Below are 13,901 nucleotides of genomic sequence, written 5' to 3'. Positions count from 1 at the left end.
CACCTCGCTGCGCACGTCCCAATGTTAAAGGTAATAGATTGTGTCAGAACATCCGTACTGCAACAATGATTCACTACATTTCTCTCCTTAATTCTACCTGATTTCTCCCATTACTGCAGTGCTACTTATTGCTTTAATACCTTCCTTACCCCTTTTACCCGAGTCAAGTGAGCTTGGAATAATTCTGAACAATGTAGACAGATAATAATTAACTAGAAGTGGCGCACAAAAACTTTACATGGGAGTTAAAATAGGTTGGCTTTAGGCCTACTCACCTAACCAGGTGACCACTGGAAATGCCTCATGGGAAAAATGAGCCGTACCCTCCGTTGCACGCCAGAGAAATGCCACATCACATGTACACTTCCTGGTGTCTGCTAGGATGAGAGAAGGAGCAGTACTGTCAAAAACCTGAGCGGAACCATCAGAGGGGCTTCAATGCAAGATAAAACCTAGGGCAACTCAAGTGAGAAGAATATGAAGGTTGCCATGTTTATTTCCTTTTAAACAATACCTGTTGTCTGGGAGCCTATCTGGTCTATTTGGCTGCAATAATGTCTGAATCACACCAGAAACAAGCATACAGCTAATCTCGTCAGATTTGACAGAAATGTCTGAAACACCTGGTAGCACACCGCTTCCTCAGTCAGTAAGAAGTTTGCCTCCTCAGGAACCTGCCCCACGGCAAGCCTGCAGATATGGTTCCCGACTGGTGGTTAGATTAGATCGCGAGGGGAGCAGCCTTATTCAAGCTAACACAAGGCTGTCACCCCTCAAAAACTTCTTACTGCCACCACTAGCTGCTGCTAAACACTTCAACAATTACCACTCTGCTGTCGAGTGGCCTGCTCACAGTCCACGTTTTCGTATTTGGGTCAGCTTTGCGCTTTAGGCCAAATACGGGAACACCACACACACACAATATAATCACACAGTAGCAAAGCACAATCCCAGCGGTACAATCAGGCACTGAACTTGTAACGCAAATTACACTTCAATCTCTCTCTAGGCTATGAGCTGGTTTAGTACATCAGAAGTCAAGCTTATTAAACAAATATTTAATATTCCAGGAAAAAGTGGAACAGTGCAGAAAGTAATATATACAAAGATTTGTAAAAATTACAAAGTATAAGAAACAAAGATACACACAAGGATATTTGCTTACCAAAATGAACGGGAATCAAGATAGAAGAACCTTGAACTTGGTTTTGGACACAGTTCTGATTGGGTCAGGAGTCCACCTAGCTTAGCTACCGTCAGGAGCGGACTGATTTTAGGTATCTGCCCCTGCCTTTTATGCTGGGAGATATGCCTTGAGGCTGCAAGCCCGTTTGGAAGGGGGGGGGGGGGGGGGGGGACTAGTTTTCAGATCCAGACATTTCCCATCTCCACATAGATAGATCTAATTTTCACAGGTAAAATTGTATTTTAACACACACACATCAAAAGACTTCTGCGTAAGGGCTTCCTGGCTTTCATAGAGATGGTGGCTGGATAGTGTAGTGATTAAGGGCTCTGCCTCTGACACAGGAGACCTGGGTTCAAATCCTGGCTCTGCCTGTTCAGTAAGCCAGCACCTATTAAGTAGGAGACCTTAGGCAAGCCTCCCTAACACTGCTACTGCCTATAGAGCGCGTCCTAGTGGCTGCAGCTTTGGCGCTTTAAGTCCACCAGGAGAAAAATGTGATATAAATCTTTGTATTTTTTTTGTCTAAGAAAGCCGCCGCTGCCTACAGCTTGAGCGCTCATGCTGTTGGCTGCTCTATTAGGAGGCATTTTCGGTGCCTATAGAAATTGTCTGTACCTATCACTAGTGTTTCAGTTCAAATTACGCCACACAGCACACTTTAGTGCCTCATATAGTAGAGAGGGGGCATAGAGGAGGAGGAGGTCACAGGGTTACAGTCCGTGATACGGTTCATGCGACTCTGATGCTACCTCCTTCCAAACCAAAAGGACTAAACAACGGAGTCTCAGGAAGTGCAACAAGTGTAGAAATTCAGAGCGAGAAGTAATTAGAATTACACTTTAAAACCCGCCACACCGATATAGCCGTAATAACATTAAAAGTAACATTACGTCTATGGCGACGCCCAGGTCAGGTGCAGTGCGGCAGAAATGACTTGCTTCGCCCATTTACCTGTGTTTTTTTTTTTTATTTCATCCAGCCTTCGTTTTATCCTTTTATTGCACTCGATATATTTTTTCTATAAATGGTGTTTGTTTTTTGTTGTTTTTACTACTTTTGAAATACTATTGACTGACTATTGACTTTGATTTCTCCAGGCCATCCAAGAACACTTGTGAAAACACTATGGCTTGGCTTAAAATCACTTCACCACTCTTGTCCTCCTTTCAGCTCTGATATCTTAGGTCTATTAAACATGATCAAATATTAATTTCCTCTCAAACAAGCCAATCCAAATATTCAGAATGTCTGGTAAAAGAAAGTGAAATCTTCTGCCAGCCAGTGGGAAACAACAGACAAATTATTATTTCTTTAGTTGTTAAACCAGCTGGATGTGGTGTATATCAGTTACATAGTTATTTGGGTTGAAAAAAGACATACGTCCATCGAGTTCAACCAGAGAACAAAGTACAACACCAGCCTGCTCATTCACATATCCCTGGTGATCCAGAGGAAGGCAAAAAACCCTTACAAGGCATGGTCCAATTAGCCCCAAAAGGGAAAAATTCCTTCCCGACTCCAGATGGCAATCAGATAAAATCCCTGGATCAACATCATTGGGCATTACCGAGTAATTGTAGCCATGGATGTCCCTCAACGCAAGGAAAGCATCTAAGCCCCCTTTAAATGCAGGTATAGAGTTTGCCATAACTACTTCCTGTGGCAATGCATTCCACATCTTAATCACTCTTACTGTAAAGAACCCTTTCCTAAATAAACGGCTAAAACGTTTTTCCTCTATGCGCAGTTCGTGTCCTCTAGTCCTTTGAGAAGGCCTAGGGACAAAAAGCTAATCCGCCAAGCTATTATATTGCCCTCTGATGTATTTATACATGTTAATTAGATCCCCTCTAAGGCGTCTTTTCTCTAGACTAAATAAACCCAGTTTATCTAACCTTTCTTGGTAAGCGAGACCTTCCATCTAACGTATCAATTTTGTTGCTCGTCTCTGCACCTGTTCTAAAACTGCAATATCATACCATGTGTTTGTGCCGATGACTGCTCAGTATGGCTGAATCCCAATGGAACTTGTGGGGAACAAAATGTCAGATGGGAAAGTTATCATCCACCATTTACATTGGCAGGCCAAAGAAGAGAAGAAAAGATGGGCACAGCTGCATAAAACACCCTTTATTGTGACCGGGTTGACACAATAGTTACAGCAGTTGGGGGAAGGAAGATGTCTGACAGCTGTTTCGCAGAGATTAACCCTGCTTCATCAGAGACTTTAGAACATCACTGATAATCAAATTACAGCAATAAAAGTTTTCCTGACAGAATACAACTTCTGAGAGCAGGGGAAGATAGAAAAAGGTCAATAGTTCATGTTTTTTTTCCATTTAGGGAAAATTCATAGGCTGCCACTTAGTAGAAACAACAAAACATGATTTTTACAGTACTTTGTAAATCTTTAAAAACAAATAAAAAACCATAAAATATCTAAAAAAAAGTTCATTTTTAGGAGTAGGAGGATACATCCTATTGTTTATCTCATCCATTTATTTTCACCTCGGGTTCACATTTTGAATGATTGAAGAGCGTCGAGGTATTTGCTCCACACTGAGCCAAGCCTCCTGCTCTTTGAGGTCTGTGTGGAAGTGTTGCTGCAGCCGGTGTATTAGCACGGTTTCTCTCACAGACTGCAGCCCAGGCTCAGGATGTGGTAATTGCCTTGGTGTGGCAGCTACTAGTTCTCAGCAGGCTTCTCATATATAGATCTGTCATGTCCAGGGAGCGGCTGATGGTTGAGGCGCTAGATTCTTGTGGCTTTTCATTCTAATTAAGCAGCCTTATTGGATTGACATAGTCACGTAATGGTTTACACCAGTACGAGGTTCTTACTGAAAAGACTGTGGCATTACCTTCTCAATGTGAACGCCTGGCTAGTGTGTATTTTGGGAGGGGGGTGTTATTTTTACACGGGAAAGCAGCGACATTCACAGAGGTTATGCGTGTGCAATGGAGCTAGTTTGCTTTATATTTTAATGTATGGTTGGCTTTCTATTTCATTGTATATGTGAGGTTATGAACTCCCCAGATCAATCCCAGCCCTCACCTTGATTAATTATACAGTGGTAACAAATTACTGGCATTGCACCAGAGCCAGATCATCCACAAGGCAAGCCTAGGCAGCTGTCTAGGGCCTGGATAGAGTTTAGGGGCCTGGTGGGTGCTTGCTCCCTCCATATCTTACTAAAGAAGCCAGGTGACCATCAGCAGGGTGCAAAATGGCTATCCTGCTTAGGAGAAGAGAAAAAGGCGACACTGAGAGCCCAATAAGGTAGTACGTATGGATCAGGGGAGGAATTAAGAAGAGTAAGTATAGGATACTCACAAACCAGGGTTACCCCATAGGCAACCACTGTAACGGCAGGTGGGGAGAACAAGCCTGTCCCCACTCAGGGGTAAGAGGTCGCTCTCTGTAGATAGGAAGAACGTTTTCCGCCCTTCCACCAAGGGTGGGTAGACAATATGAGCAGGTGAACAGAGGCGCCAAGAGTGTGAAACAATATTATAAAAGTTTTAAAATATGGAAGTGGTGGAGATGGAAGCCTAGACACTCCAAAGGACAAATTCGAGAAGTACTATTTCAAGTAACGCAACAAAAGATTTATACTCCAAACATACAACGCGTTTCACGGGGCGTAACCCAACTTCATCAGGCATTTCAAAATGGAGTATATATCACTACGTCGGGGTCTGTAGTAAGCGCCTCTGACAGAGGCGCTTAGTACAGACCCGGACACGTAATGATATATACTCTGTTTTGAATTGCGTGATGAAGTGGGGTTATGCCCGCAAAATGCCCACCACTTCCATATTTTAAAACTTTTCTAATATTGTTTTATACTCTTGGCGCCTCTGTTCACCTGCTCATCCTGCTTAGGGCCCCATTCCATCTTAATCCTTTTCTGCATTGCATCCCCGATATCTGAGAACCCTAATGTTGCCTATTATGTACATATATTTCTCCCTTACCAACAGTCTGTACACATAAAGCTGCTGCTGACCTTACAGATGTGAAAAAAGAGGCATCTGGAAATTTTGAGTACCCAATTTTGGCAAATAGAATATCGGTAGATTAATTGATATTGTTAAATTAGTAATTACTGTTGTAAAATATTGGTAGATAACACCAATATTTTACCACATCTAAACCTAACCTTATTCTCACACTGAACACTCCCTCTACCGATGCCCAATCCTAACCACTCCATTGTTGATGCCTAACCCTAAATTTTCTCCCCTAATGCCTAACCCAGGCCTGGGCAAACTTTACGCGGCCCGGGCCACATTCCTAACTTTTTGGCCTCCTCCCCCCCTCCCTCCCTGCAGAGCTGCAAGTGGGCAATTAACGGGGGTTAATACTTGCGCACTCACCGCTTCCTGTGTCGCATCTCCATGGTAAAGGCGTCACGTGCACACCGTCACATGACACGCCAGCGTATCGCACTCTGCTGGGGAAAGAGGAATCTGGCCGTGTATCGGTGGGCCAGATAACCAGCGCAGCAGATCTGGCCCACGGGCCATAGGTGGCCCAGCGCTGGCCTAACCTCAGTGGACCCACTCCCCATGCCTATCCTTCCGCCACCACCCCCACGCCTAGCTTTAAGATCCCCCCTTCCACAATACCCCCCACCCCCAAACTTAAGATTTCCTCCACGACCAAACAAACCCCCCCCCCCCCCCCAATATGCACCCATTGAATATATATGAATTCAAGTATAACATTTGGGCACCCGCAACGTCTGATAAATCGTGAGCATTTGGGCCACCCGCAATGAAATATGTGGCTAAAAATAGTGGATGTTTGCGCACTTAAACCAAATTTTAAGTGGTTCTTACCCTGTTTATAATGGCACTATGTACAAAGCTTATCTAATGCTGGGCACACACAATGCAATTTCCTGTCCGATCAACGGGTATTCTGATGGGAAGTTGTATCGTGTGTACAAATCCAAACTGGTCCCGATAACAGGATTGATTTTCCAATGATTACTTGTCAAAATCAATCCCATTATTGATCTGGAGCTGATCGGACATGCTGGAAATGATCGGTTCGATTCTGTTGGAAATTGCATGGCGAGTACCCAGCATGAAGGTACGTGCGCTAATTGATGGGCTCCAGATGTGCTCACAATATCTGAAATCTGATCAGAGAGGAATCTGTTCCTGCCACACACTGCTGATAGATTTTTAATCTCAGAATTTCAGCTTTTTAAAGAGAACCCGAGGTGGCTTCCTAAGAACAAAATCTGCACACAGAGACTGGGTCTGCCTATACTGCCCAGCCTCTGTTGCTATCTCAATCCCCCCTAAGTTCCCCCTGCGCTCTGCTATCCCCCATAAATCACAGCCGCGCTGCCGACACGCAGCATGTCACAACGGGCTGTGTTTACCTCTGTAGTGTCACTCTGCGTGCTCCCCCGCCTCCTGCATAGCTCCAGTCCCCGCCCCCGTCCCTTCCCTCCCCGCTGATTGGAGGAAAGGGACGTGGGCGGGGACCGGAGCTATGCAGGAGGCAGGGGGAGCAGAGAGAGTGACACTACAGAGGTAAAAACAGCCCACTGCATGTCGACAGTGCAGCTGTGATTTATGGGGCATAGCAGAGCGCAGGGGGAACTTAGGGGGGATTTGGATAGCAACAGAGGCTGGGCAGTATAGGCAGACCCAGCCTCTGTGTGCGGATTTCATTCTTAGGAAGCCACCTCTGGTTCTCTTTAAAATCTACTAAAAATCTATGGAAACACCACAGAGCAGAGTTCACTGATGATCCCCCTGGGGCTTCGCCCAATTAAAGGAAACCTAAACTGGGAAGGATATGGGTTTTTCCTTTTAAAATAATTCCAGTTTCCTGACTCTCCTGCTGATCCTGTGTCTCTAATACTTTCAGCCACAGCCCCTGAACAAGCATGCAGATCAGGTGCTCTGACTTAAGTCAGACTGGATAAGCTGCATGCTTGTTTCAGGTGTGTGATTCAGCCACTACTGCAGCCAAAGAGATCAGTAGGACTGCCAGGCACCTGATATTTTTTAAAAGGAAACATCCATATCCCTCTCAGTTAAGGTTCCTTTTAATAGTGCTCCCCGGGGCCCCTGCAAAGTACTTGCAGCAGAGCGCACACACCCTCTTGTGTCCATCTACATCCCTGAACACAGACGCCTGTTCTCCATGACTCGGCAGCATGTTTGTGCTCACATAAAAATGGCTTTCATGTTCTGGATGAAGGTAGAAGGACAGAGTGGAAGGAGCGCTCTGACCAGACAGGTGAGTGGCAAGTATGCTCCATTGCTGTGAGTACTCTGCAGGGGCCCCAGTGGGAGACCTGGGCGGCCTGTCACCGGCAATGAGGCGCTATGTAGTTGCCTACCGCTACCTCCCAACCTGCCCCCTTTCCAGTGAGAGCTCGAAAGACGGAAATTGATGAAAATTACAATTCGACGTCCATGTAAGGATATCAGTCACAGTGATTGAATCTGCTGGGAAAAATTGATTAGTGTATGGGTACCTTAATTGTCATGTCTCGGAGAACAGAATAAGAAGGTATTTGATTGCAGAGTGGAGCGATCAGACCCGACAGGAAAAGAAAAGATCACAGATACATAAGGAAGGCTATCACACATTGGCTACGATGGGGTATTTGCAAAGGAGAGGCAAGGGAAGCTGCTGAATTATGTCAGAGGTATTTTTTTTTTTTTCATATGAAAGAAACAGTTTGCCATTGCTGAATTTGCCTGGTCTATGTACACAGGCTGTTGACTTCAGTGAGACCTCATTTAAGCAGTAGGATTAGCCATAGTATGCCAGGGAAAAAAAATACTGTATATAAATAGAAATGGTCCAAACGGCTCACCGGCAAACTTCCGGGGTTCGCGATCGCGGAGAACCGCGAACTTTACCGAAAGTTCGGTTCGCCCCCATAGTGCATCATGAGGGTCAACTTTGACCCTCTACATCACAGTCAGCAGGCACATTGTAGCCAATCTGGCTACACTCCCTCCTGGAGCTCCCCCCCCCCCCTTATAAAAGGCAGGCAGCGACAGGCATTGGACTCACTCGTGTGCCTGCAGTCATTAGAGAAGGGAGAGCTGCTGCAGAGAGAGCTATAGGGAAAGCTTAGTTAGGCTCTTGTAGGCTTGTTAGCTTGCTCCTGATTCTTATTGCTAAGAAAGCACCCCTTAACAGCTGTTTTGAGAGCTAATCTTGTTCTTGTGATCTATTTTTGTGTGTGTGGCCCACTTGCATTATATACAGCCCTGTCAGTCAGTCGCAGCTGGCCTTTATACAATACAATACAATAACATTTCTATAGCGCTTTTCTCCCATAGGACTCAAAGCGCTTAGGCTCTCTCAGATTCAGTAATTGGTAGTAGGATGAAGTATTCACACAACAAAAGTTATATTTCTGCAAATGCCAAACTGAACAGGTGGGTTTTCAGTCTGGATTTAAACACGTCCAGGGATGGAGCTGTCCTGATCTGTTGAGGTAAGGAGTTCCAAAACGTAGGGGCAGCATGACAGAAGGCTCTGGGACCAAAAGTTTCCAAGTGGACTCTGGGTATGACTAGATTATTAGAACCTGTTGATCTGAGAATGCGGGGATTGCTACGCAGATGCAACATATCTTTCATGTATCTAGGGCCTAAATTATTCAGGGATTTAAATGTCAGTAGGCCGATCTTGAATAGGACCCTCCATTCTATAGGTAGCCAGTGAAGGGAGTGCAGGACTGGCGTTATGTGGCAGTGACGGGGTTGGTTGGTTAGCAGTCTGGCAGCAGTATTCTGTATCAGCTGTAGTTGGTACACTACAGGCCTTTGGCCCCTTGGTGTAATTACTACTGTGCCAGGTGCAGATTTGTAATACCCATCACTGCATATACCTACCTGTTGTTCACTTCAGGGCACTCACCTACCTACGTGAGCGCACGCAGTGTCACTGTGCCCGCCCGGTACCAGTCTGTGTGTGACAAGTGCACATTGTAATACCCATCACTGCATATACAAACCTGTTGTTCAGTGCACCCACCTACCTACGTGAGCGCATGTAGTGTCACTGTGCCTGTCCAGTACCTGTGTGTGTGTGTGACAGGTGCACATTTGTAATACCAGTCATTGCATAATTGTTCACAGTACCTGTGTGACCGCACACTGTGTAATATACCACTCCGAGCATACCTGTTACCTGCACCTGTGTGACAGCTGCACATTGTATTGTAATACCAGTCACTGCATACCTTTCACTGCATCTGTGTGACTGCACATTGTATAGGTCAAGTCAGTGCATAACTTTCACTTCATCCCCCCCGATATGGACAAAACAGGTAGAGGCAGGGGCAGACCCAGAGGCAGGCCACCCGGCAGGTCTGTTCGAGGTCGTGCTGACGTGATTTTGTGTGGCCCTGGCCCAAATTACAGTGCTCAGAAGAAGGCACGTCCCATCAACTCCCAAGATTGTCAGGACGTGGTTGACTATTTAACACAGAACACCTCATCTTCCGCAGCCACCAGCGCTACTACTAGCGCCACATCCACTGCATTTGACACTTTGCAGGAGTTATTTGGTGGGGAAATAACTGATTCTTTTTACAGCACAGCCATTCTTTTTACAACAAGATGAAGGCGCTAAGCAAGTTACACCACCTGAGTTAGGCGACACTATGGACGTAACGTGTGAGGAGGAGAATGATAAAGTACCTGCTGTTAGTGCAGTTTATGAGGTGTCTGAGGCAAGCGAAGCTGGGGAGGATGATTATGATGATGACGATGATACAGATAACACGTGGGTTCCCAATAGAGGAGATGAACAGGGGGACAGTTCAGAGGGGAAGTCAGAGAGGAGTAGTAGGAGACAAGTTGCTGAAAGAAGCAGGGGGATCTCGTCGTCAGAAACAGCTGGTGGCAGTGTCCGGCACCATGTATTACCACCTATGGACAGCCAGCCTGTTGGAGCCTGTTTCCCATTAACGTCAGCTGCTGAGGCCACCATATTGCACACCCCGGGGGGGGGGGGGAGGGGGGGCTCAGCGGTGTGGAAATTTTTTTAGTGTATCTGCCATAGATGATAGCAATGCCATCTGTTTTCTCTGCCTCTAAAAATTAAGCCGTGGAAAGGCCAACACCCACGTAGGGACAGCTGCCTTACGAAGGCACATGCTGAAAATGCACAAACTGCAATGGGAAGAGCACCTGAGGAGAAGCAGCACACAAAAGATAAGTCACCCTCCTTCTCCTCTTCCTCCTTCAGGTGCATCATCTTCAGCCACTTTCTCCCCTGCACCTTCACAGCCACCCTCCTCCACTTTGCGAAGCCAATGTCTGCCAGTCACCCCCTTGCCCGGCGTTTGACAGCTGGCTTGGCGGAACTGTTTGCTCGCCAGCTGTTACCATACAAGCTGGTGGACTCTGTAGCCTTCCGGAAATTTGTGGCCATTGGGACACCGCAGTGGAAGATACCAGGCCGAAATTATTTCTCAAAAAAGGCGATACCCAAACTGTACCATGAAGTTGAGAGGCAAGTGGTGTCATCTCTGGCACACAGCGTTGGGTCAAGTGTCCATCTGACCACGGATGCCTGGTCTGCTAAGCACGGTCAGAGCAGGTACATTACTTACACAGCCCATTGGGTCAACCTGGTGACCGCTGGCAAGCAGGGAATACGTGGCTGTGCAGCGGAACTTTTGACACCTCCACAGCTTGCAGGCAGGCCTGCTGCCACCTCCTCTCCTCCTGCTACATCCTCTTCGCTGTCGTCCTCCTCCTCCTCCTTGGCTGAGTGGCAGTTCAACTCTACTGGTGCTGCAATTTCCTCTCCAGCTACACAGCCCCAGCTCCACCAGGCCTATGCTGCAAGCCAGGTACGACGGTGTCACGCCATATTAGACATGTCTTGCCTCAAAGCGGAGAGTCACACTGGACCAGCTCTCCTGGCTGCTCTTAACAAACAGGTGGATCAGTGGCTGACCCCGCACCAACTGGACATCAGTAGCGTGGTGTGTGACAATGGCAGCAATCTTATTTCAGCTTTAAATTTGGGAAAGTTGACACATGTTCCCTGTATGGCACATGTGCTGAATCTCATCATTCAGAGATTTGTGCCTAAGTACCCAGGCTTACAGGACATCCTGAAGCAGGCCAGAAAGTTGTGTGGGCATTTCAGGCGGTCTTACACGGCCATGGCACGCTTTGTGGACATTCAGCTGAGAAATAACTTGCCGGTGAGACGCTTGATTTGTGATAGCCTGACTCACTGGAATTCGACCCTGGTCATGTTTGACCGCCTGCTACAACAGGAGAAAGCCGTCACCGAGTATCTCTACAACTACAGTAGAAGGACACAGTCTGGGGAGATGGGGATGTTCTGGCCCAAGAACTGGACACTCATGCGAAATGCCTGCAGGCTCATGCGGCCGTTTGAGGAGGTGACAAACGTGGTGAGTCGCAGTGAAGGCGCCATCAGCGACTTGATCCCCTATGCTTTTTTCCTGGAGCGTGCCATGCGTAGAGTAGTGGATCAAGCTGTGGAGGAGCATGAAGAGGAACAGGAACATGAGGAAGAGTTGTAGGATCAATTCTCATCAGAACCAGATGTTTCCTCAACATTTGCGGCAGCACAGAGGGGGGGGGGGGGAGGAAGAGGAACAGTCGTGTGGGGAAGAGGAGTCAGACTCGGATGATGAGGAAAGTGTTGGTTTTTTTTGGAGGAGGAGGCGGCGGCAGAAGAACAACCGCAGTAGGCGTCGTAGGGGGCTTGTGCTGCTCAACTTTCCAGTAGTATTGTTCGTGGCTGGGGGGAGGAGGAGAACTTACCTGACGTCACTGAGGAAGAGCAAGAGGAGATGGATAGTACGTCTGGATCCAAATTTGTGCAGATGGCGTCTTTCATGCTGTCCAGCCTGTTGAGGGACCCGTGTATAAAAAAATTCAAGGGGAATGAGCTGTAATGGGTGGCCATGCTACTAGACCGTCTGTACAGGCACAAAGTGGCGGAGATGTTACCAACTCATCTGAAGGCAGAAAGGATGCAGCACTTGCAGAACAAGCTGGCAACTATGCTTTACAGTGCATTTAAGGGTGATGTGACAGCACAACGGAATAAAGGTACCACTGCCACTAATCCTTCTCCCATGTCTACGCAGGCAAGGACAGGACGCTTCAGCGATCTCATGGTGATGTCGGACATGCGGACATTCTTTAGTCCAAAACCTTGTCTTAGCCCTTCTGGATCCACCCTCCACCAACGCCTGGACCGGCAGGTAGCCGACTACCTGGCCTTAAGTGTGGATGTAGACACTGTGAGCAGCGATGAACCCTTGGACTACTGGGTGCGCAGGCTTAACCTGTGGCCAGAGCTGTCCCAATTTGCCATTAACCTCCTTGGCGGTATAATTTCCACGGCTGCGCGGCCGCGGGAGGGTTTTTTTCACCTTTTTTTTTTTTTTTAGCATGTAGCTAGCCTATTTCCGATCGCCGCCAGCGCTGCTTGCCCATAAGGAAATCCCTTTCTGAACGGGATTTCCTTGAGGGCTTCCCCCGTCGCCATGGCGACGAATGGAGTGACGTCATCGACGACGTGACGTCACAGGGAGTCCCGATCCACCCCATAGCGCAGCCTGGCGGCGATTGGCCAGACTGCGCAAGGGGTGTGGGGGGGGAGCCCTGTATCGCGGCGGTAGCGGCGCATCGGCGGCAGTGATCAGACCAAACACGCAGCTAGCGAAGTGCTAGCTGCGTGTTTAAAAAAAAATTATGCAAATCGGCCCAGCAGGGCCTGTGGAATCCTCTGCGGCGAGTTACCCCGTGTCCAGCACGGGGTTACCGCTAAGGAGGTTAAACTTCTGTCTGGCCATGCCTCAAGCATCCTGTCAGAAAGGACCTTCAGTGCAGCTGGAGGCATTGTCACTGAGAAGAGAAGTCACAAAAATGTTCAGTACCTCACCTTTATCAAAAGGAATGAGGCATGGATCCCGGAGGGCTACTGCCCGCCCGAAGACTAAGTCAGTCGCACAGCATCTCTGCCTGCAGACTGCTTGACTGCCTTTTTCTGCCACCACCAACGGGGTCCAGGACTCCAAGGCTGCTGCTAGCAGCGACCGCTATAATCATTTTTCTGGTGTGTGTACACGCCTGCCTAATTTTTCTGCCTGCACTGCAGCTGCAACAACAAAACAAAAGGCATGTACATGTGTCAATTCCCCTTTGTGATTGTTACCTTGCCGCGGGGAAGGGGCTTGCGTATCACAATGAAGCAATGACCGCCGGCTATATGAGAGTCTCGGGGGGGAGGGGGGCACACCCAAGATAATAAAGTTGTTGCTTCATTGTGGACAGACCAAATTGGATCAGCTGGACACTCACTCACTGTTATTTTGTCATTCAGCTACCTCAGCCCGACCACATGCACTCTGGCCATGGTGCGCACCAGTCCAGCACGGCCGTCACTACTTAACAGCTGTTTGCGGTGCATTACACAGTGAGTTTGGTGTGTCAAGGTGAAGCAGTACTCTAATTACACTCCCTGATGGATGTATACACATGCAAGATGTTTTAAAGCACTTTAGGCCTCCAATTTAGCAATAAAATGTGATTTCTGCCCTTAAAACGCTGCTTTGCGTCAAATCCAGATTTTTCCCCGGGAGTTTTGGCGTCTATCCCACTCATCCATGCCCCCCTCCAGGTGTTAGACCCCTTGAAACATCTTTTCCATCACTTT

At 47.5% G+C, this 13,901-nt stretch overlaps 1 protein-coding gene across 3 annotated transcripts in view; it reads left to right on the top strand.

Moving 5' to 3' along the window:
* Window positions 1-13,901, top strand: part of IKZF3 (IKAROS family zinc finger 3) — a 186,655-nt gene that overhangs the window by 102,843 nt on the left and 69,911 nt on the right. The window lies entirely within an intron of this gene.

This window comes from Hyperolius riggenbachi, chromosome 12, assembly GCF_040937935.1.
Source record: "Hyperolius riggenbachi isolate aHypRig1 chromosome 12, aHypRig1.pri, whole genome shotgun sequence".
NCBI classification, from domain to species: Eukaryota; Metazoa; Chordata; class Amphibia; order Anura; family Hyperoliidae; genus Hyperolius; species Hyperolius riggenbachi.
Note: the sequence above shows the minus strand (reverse complement) of the source record. Positions and strands in the feature narration are given on the sequence as shown.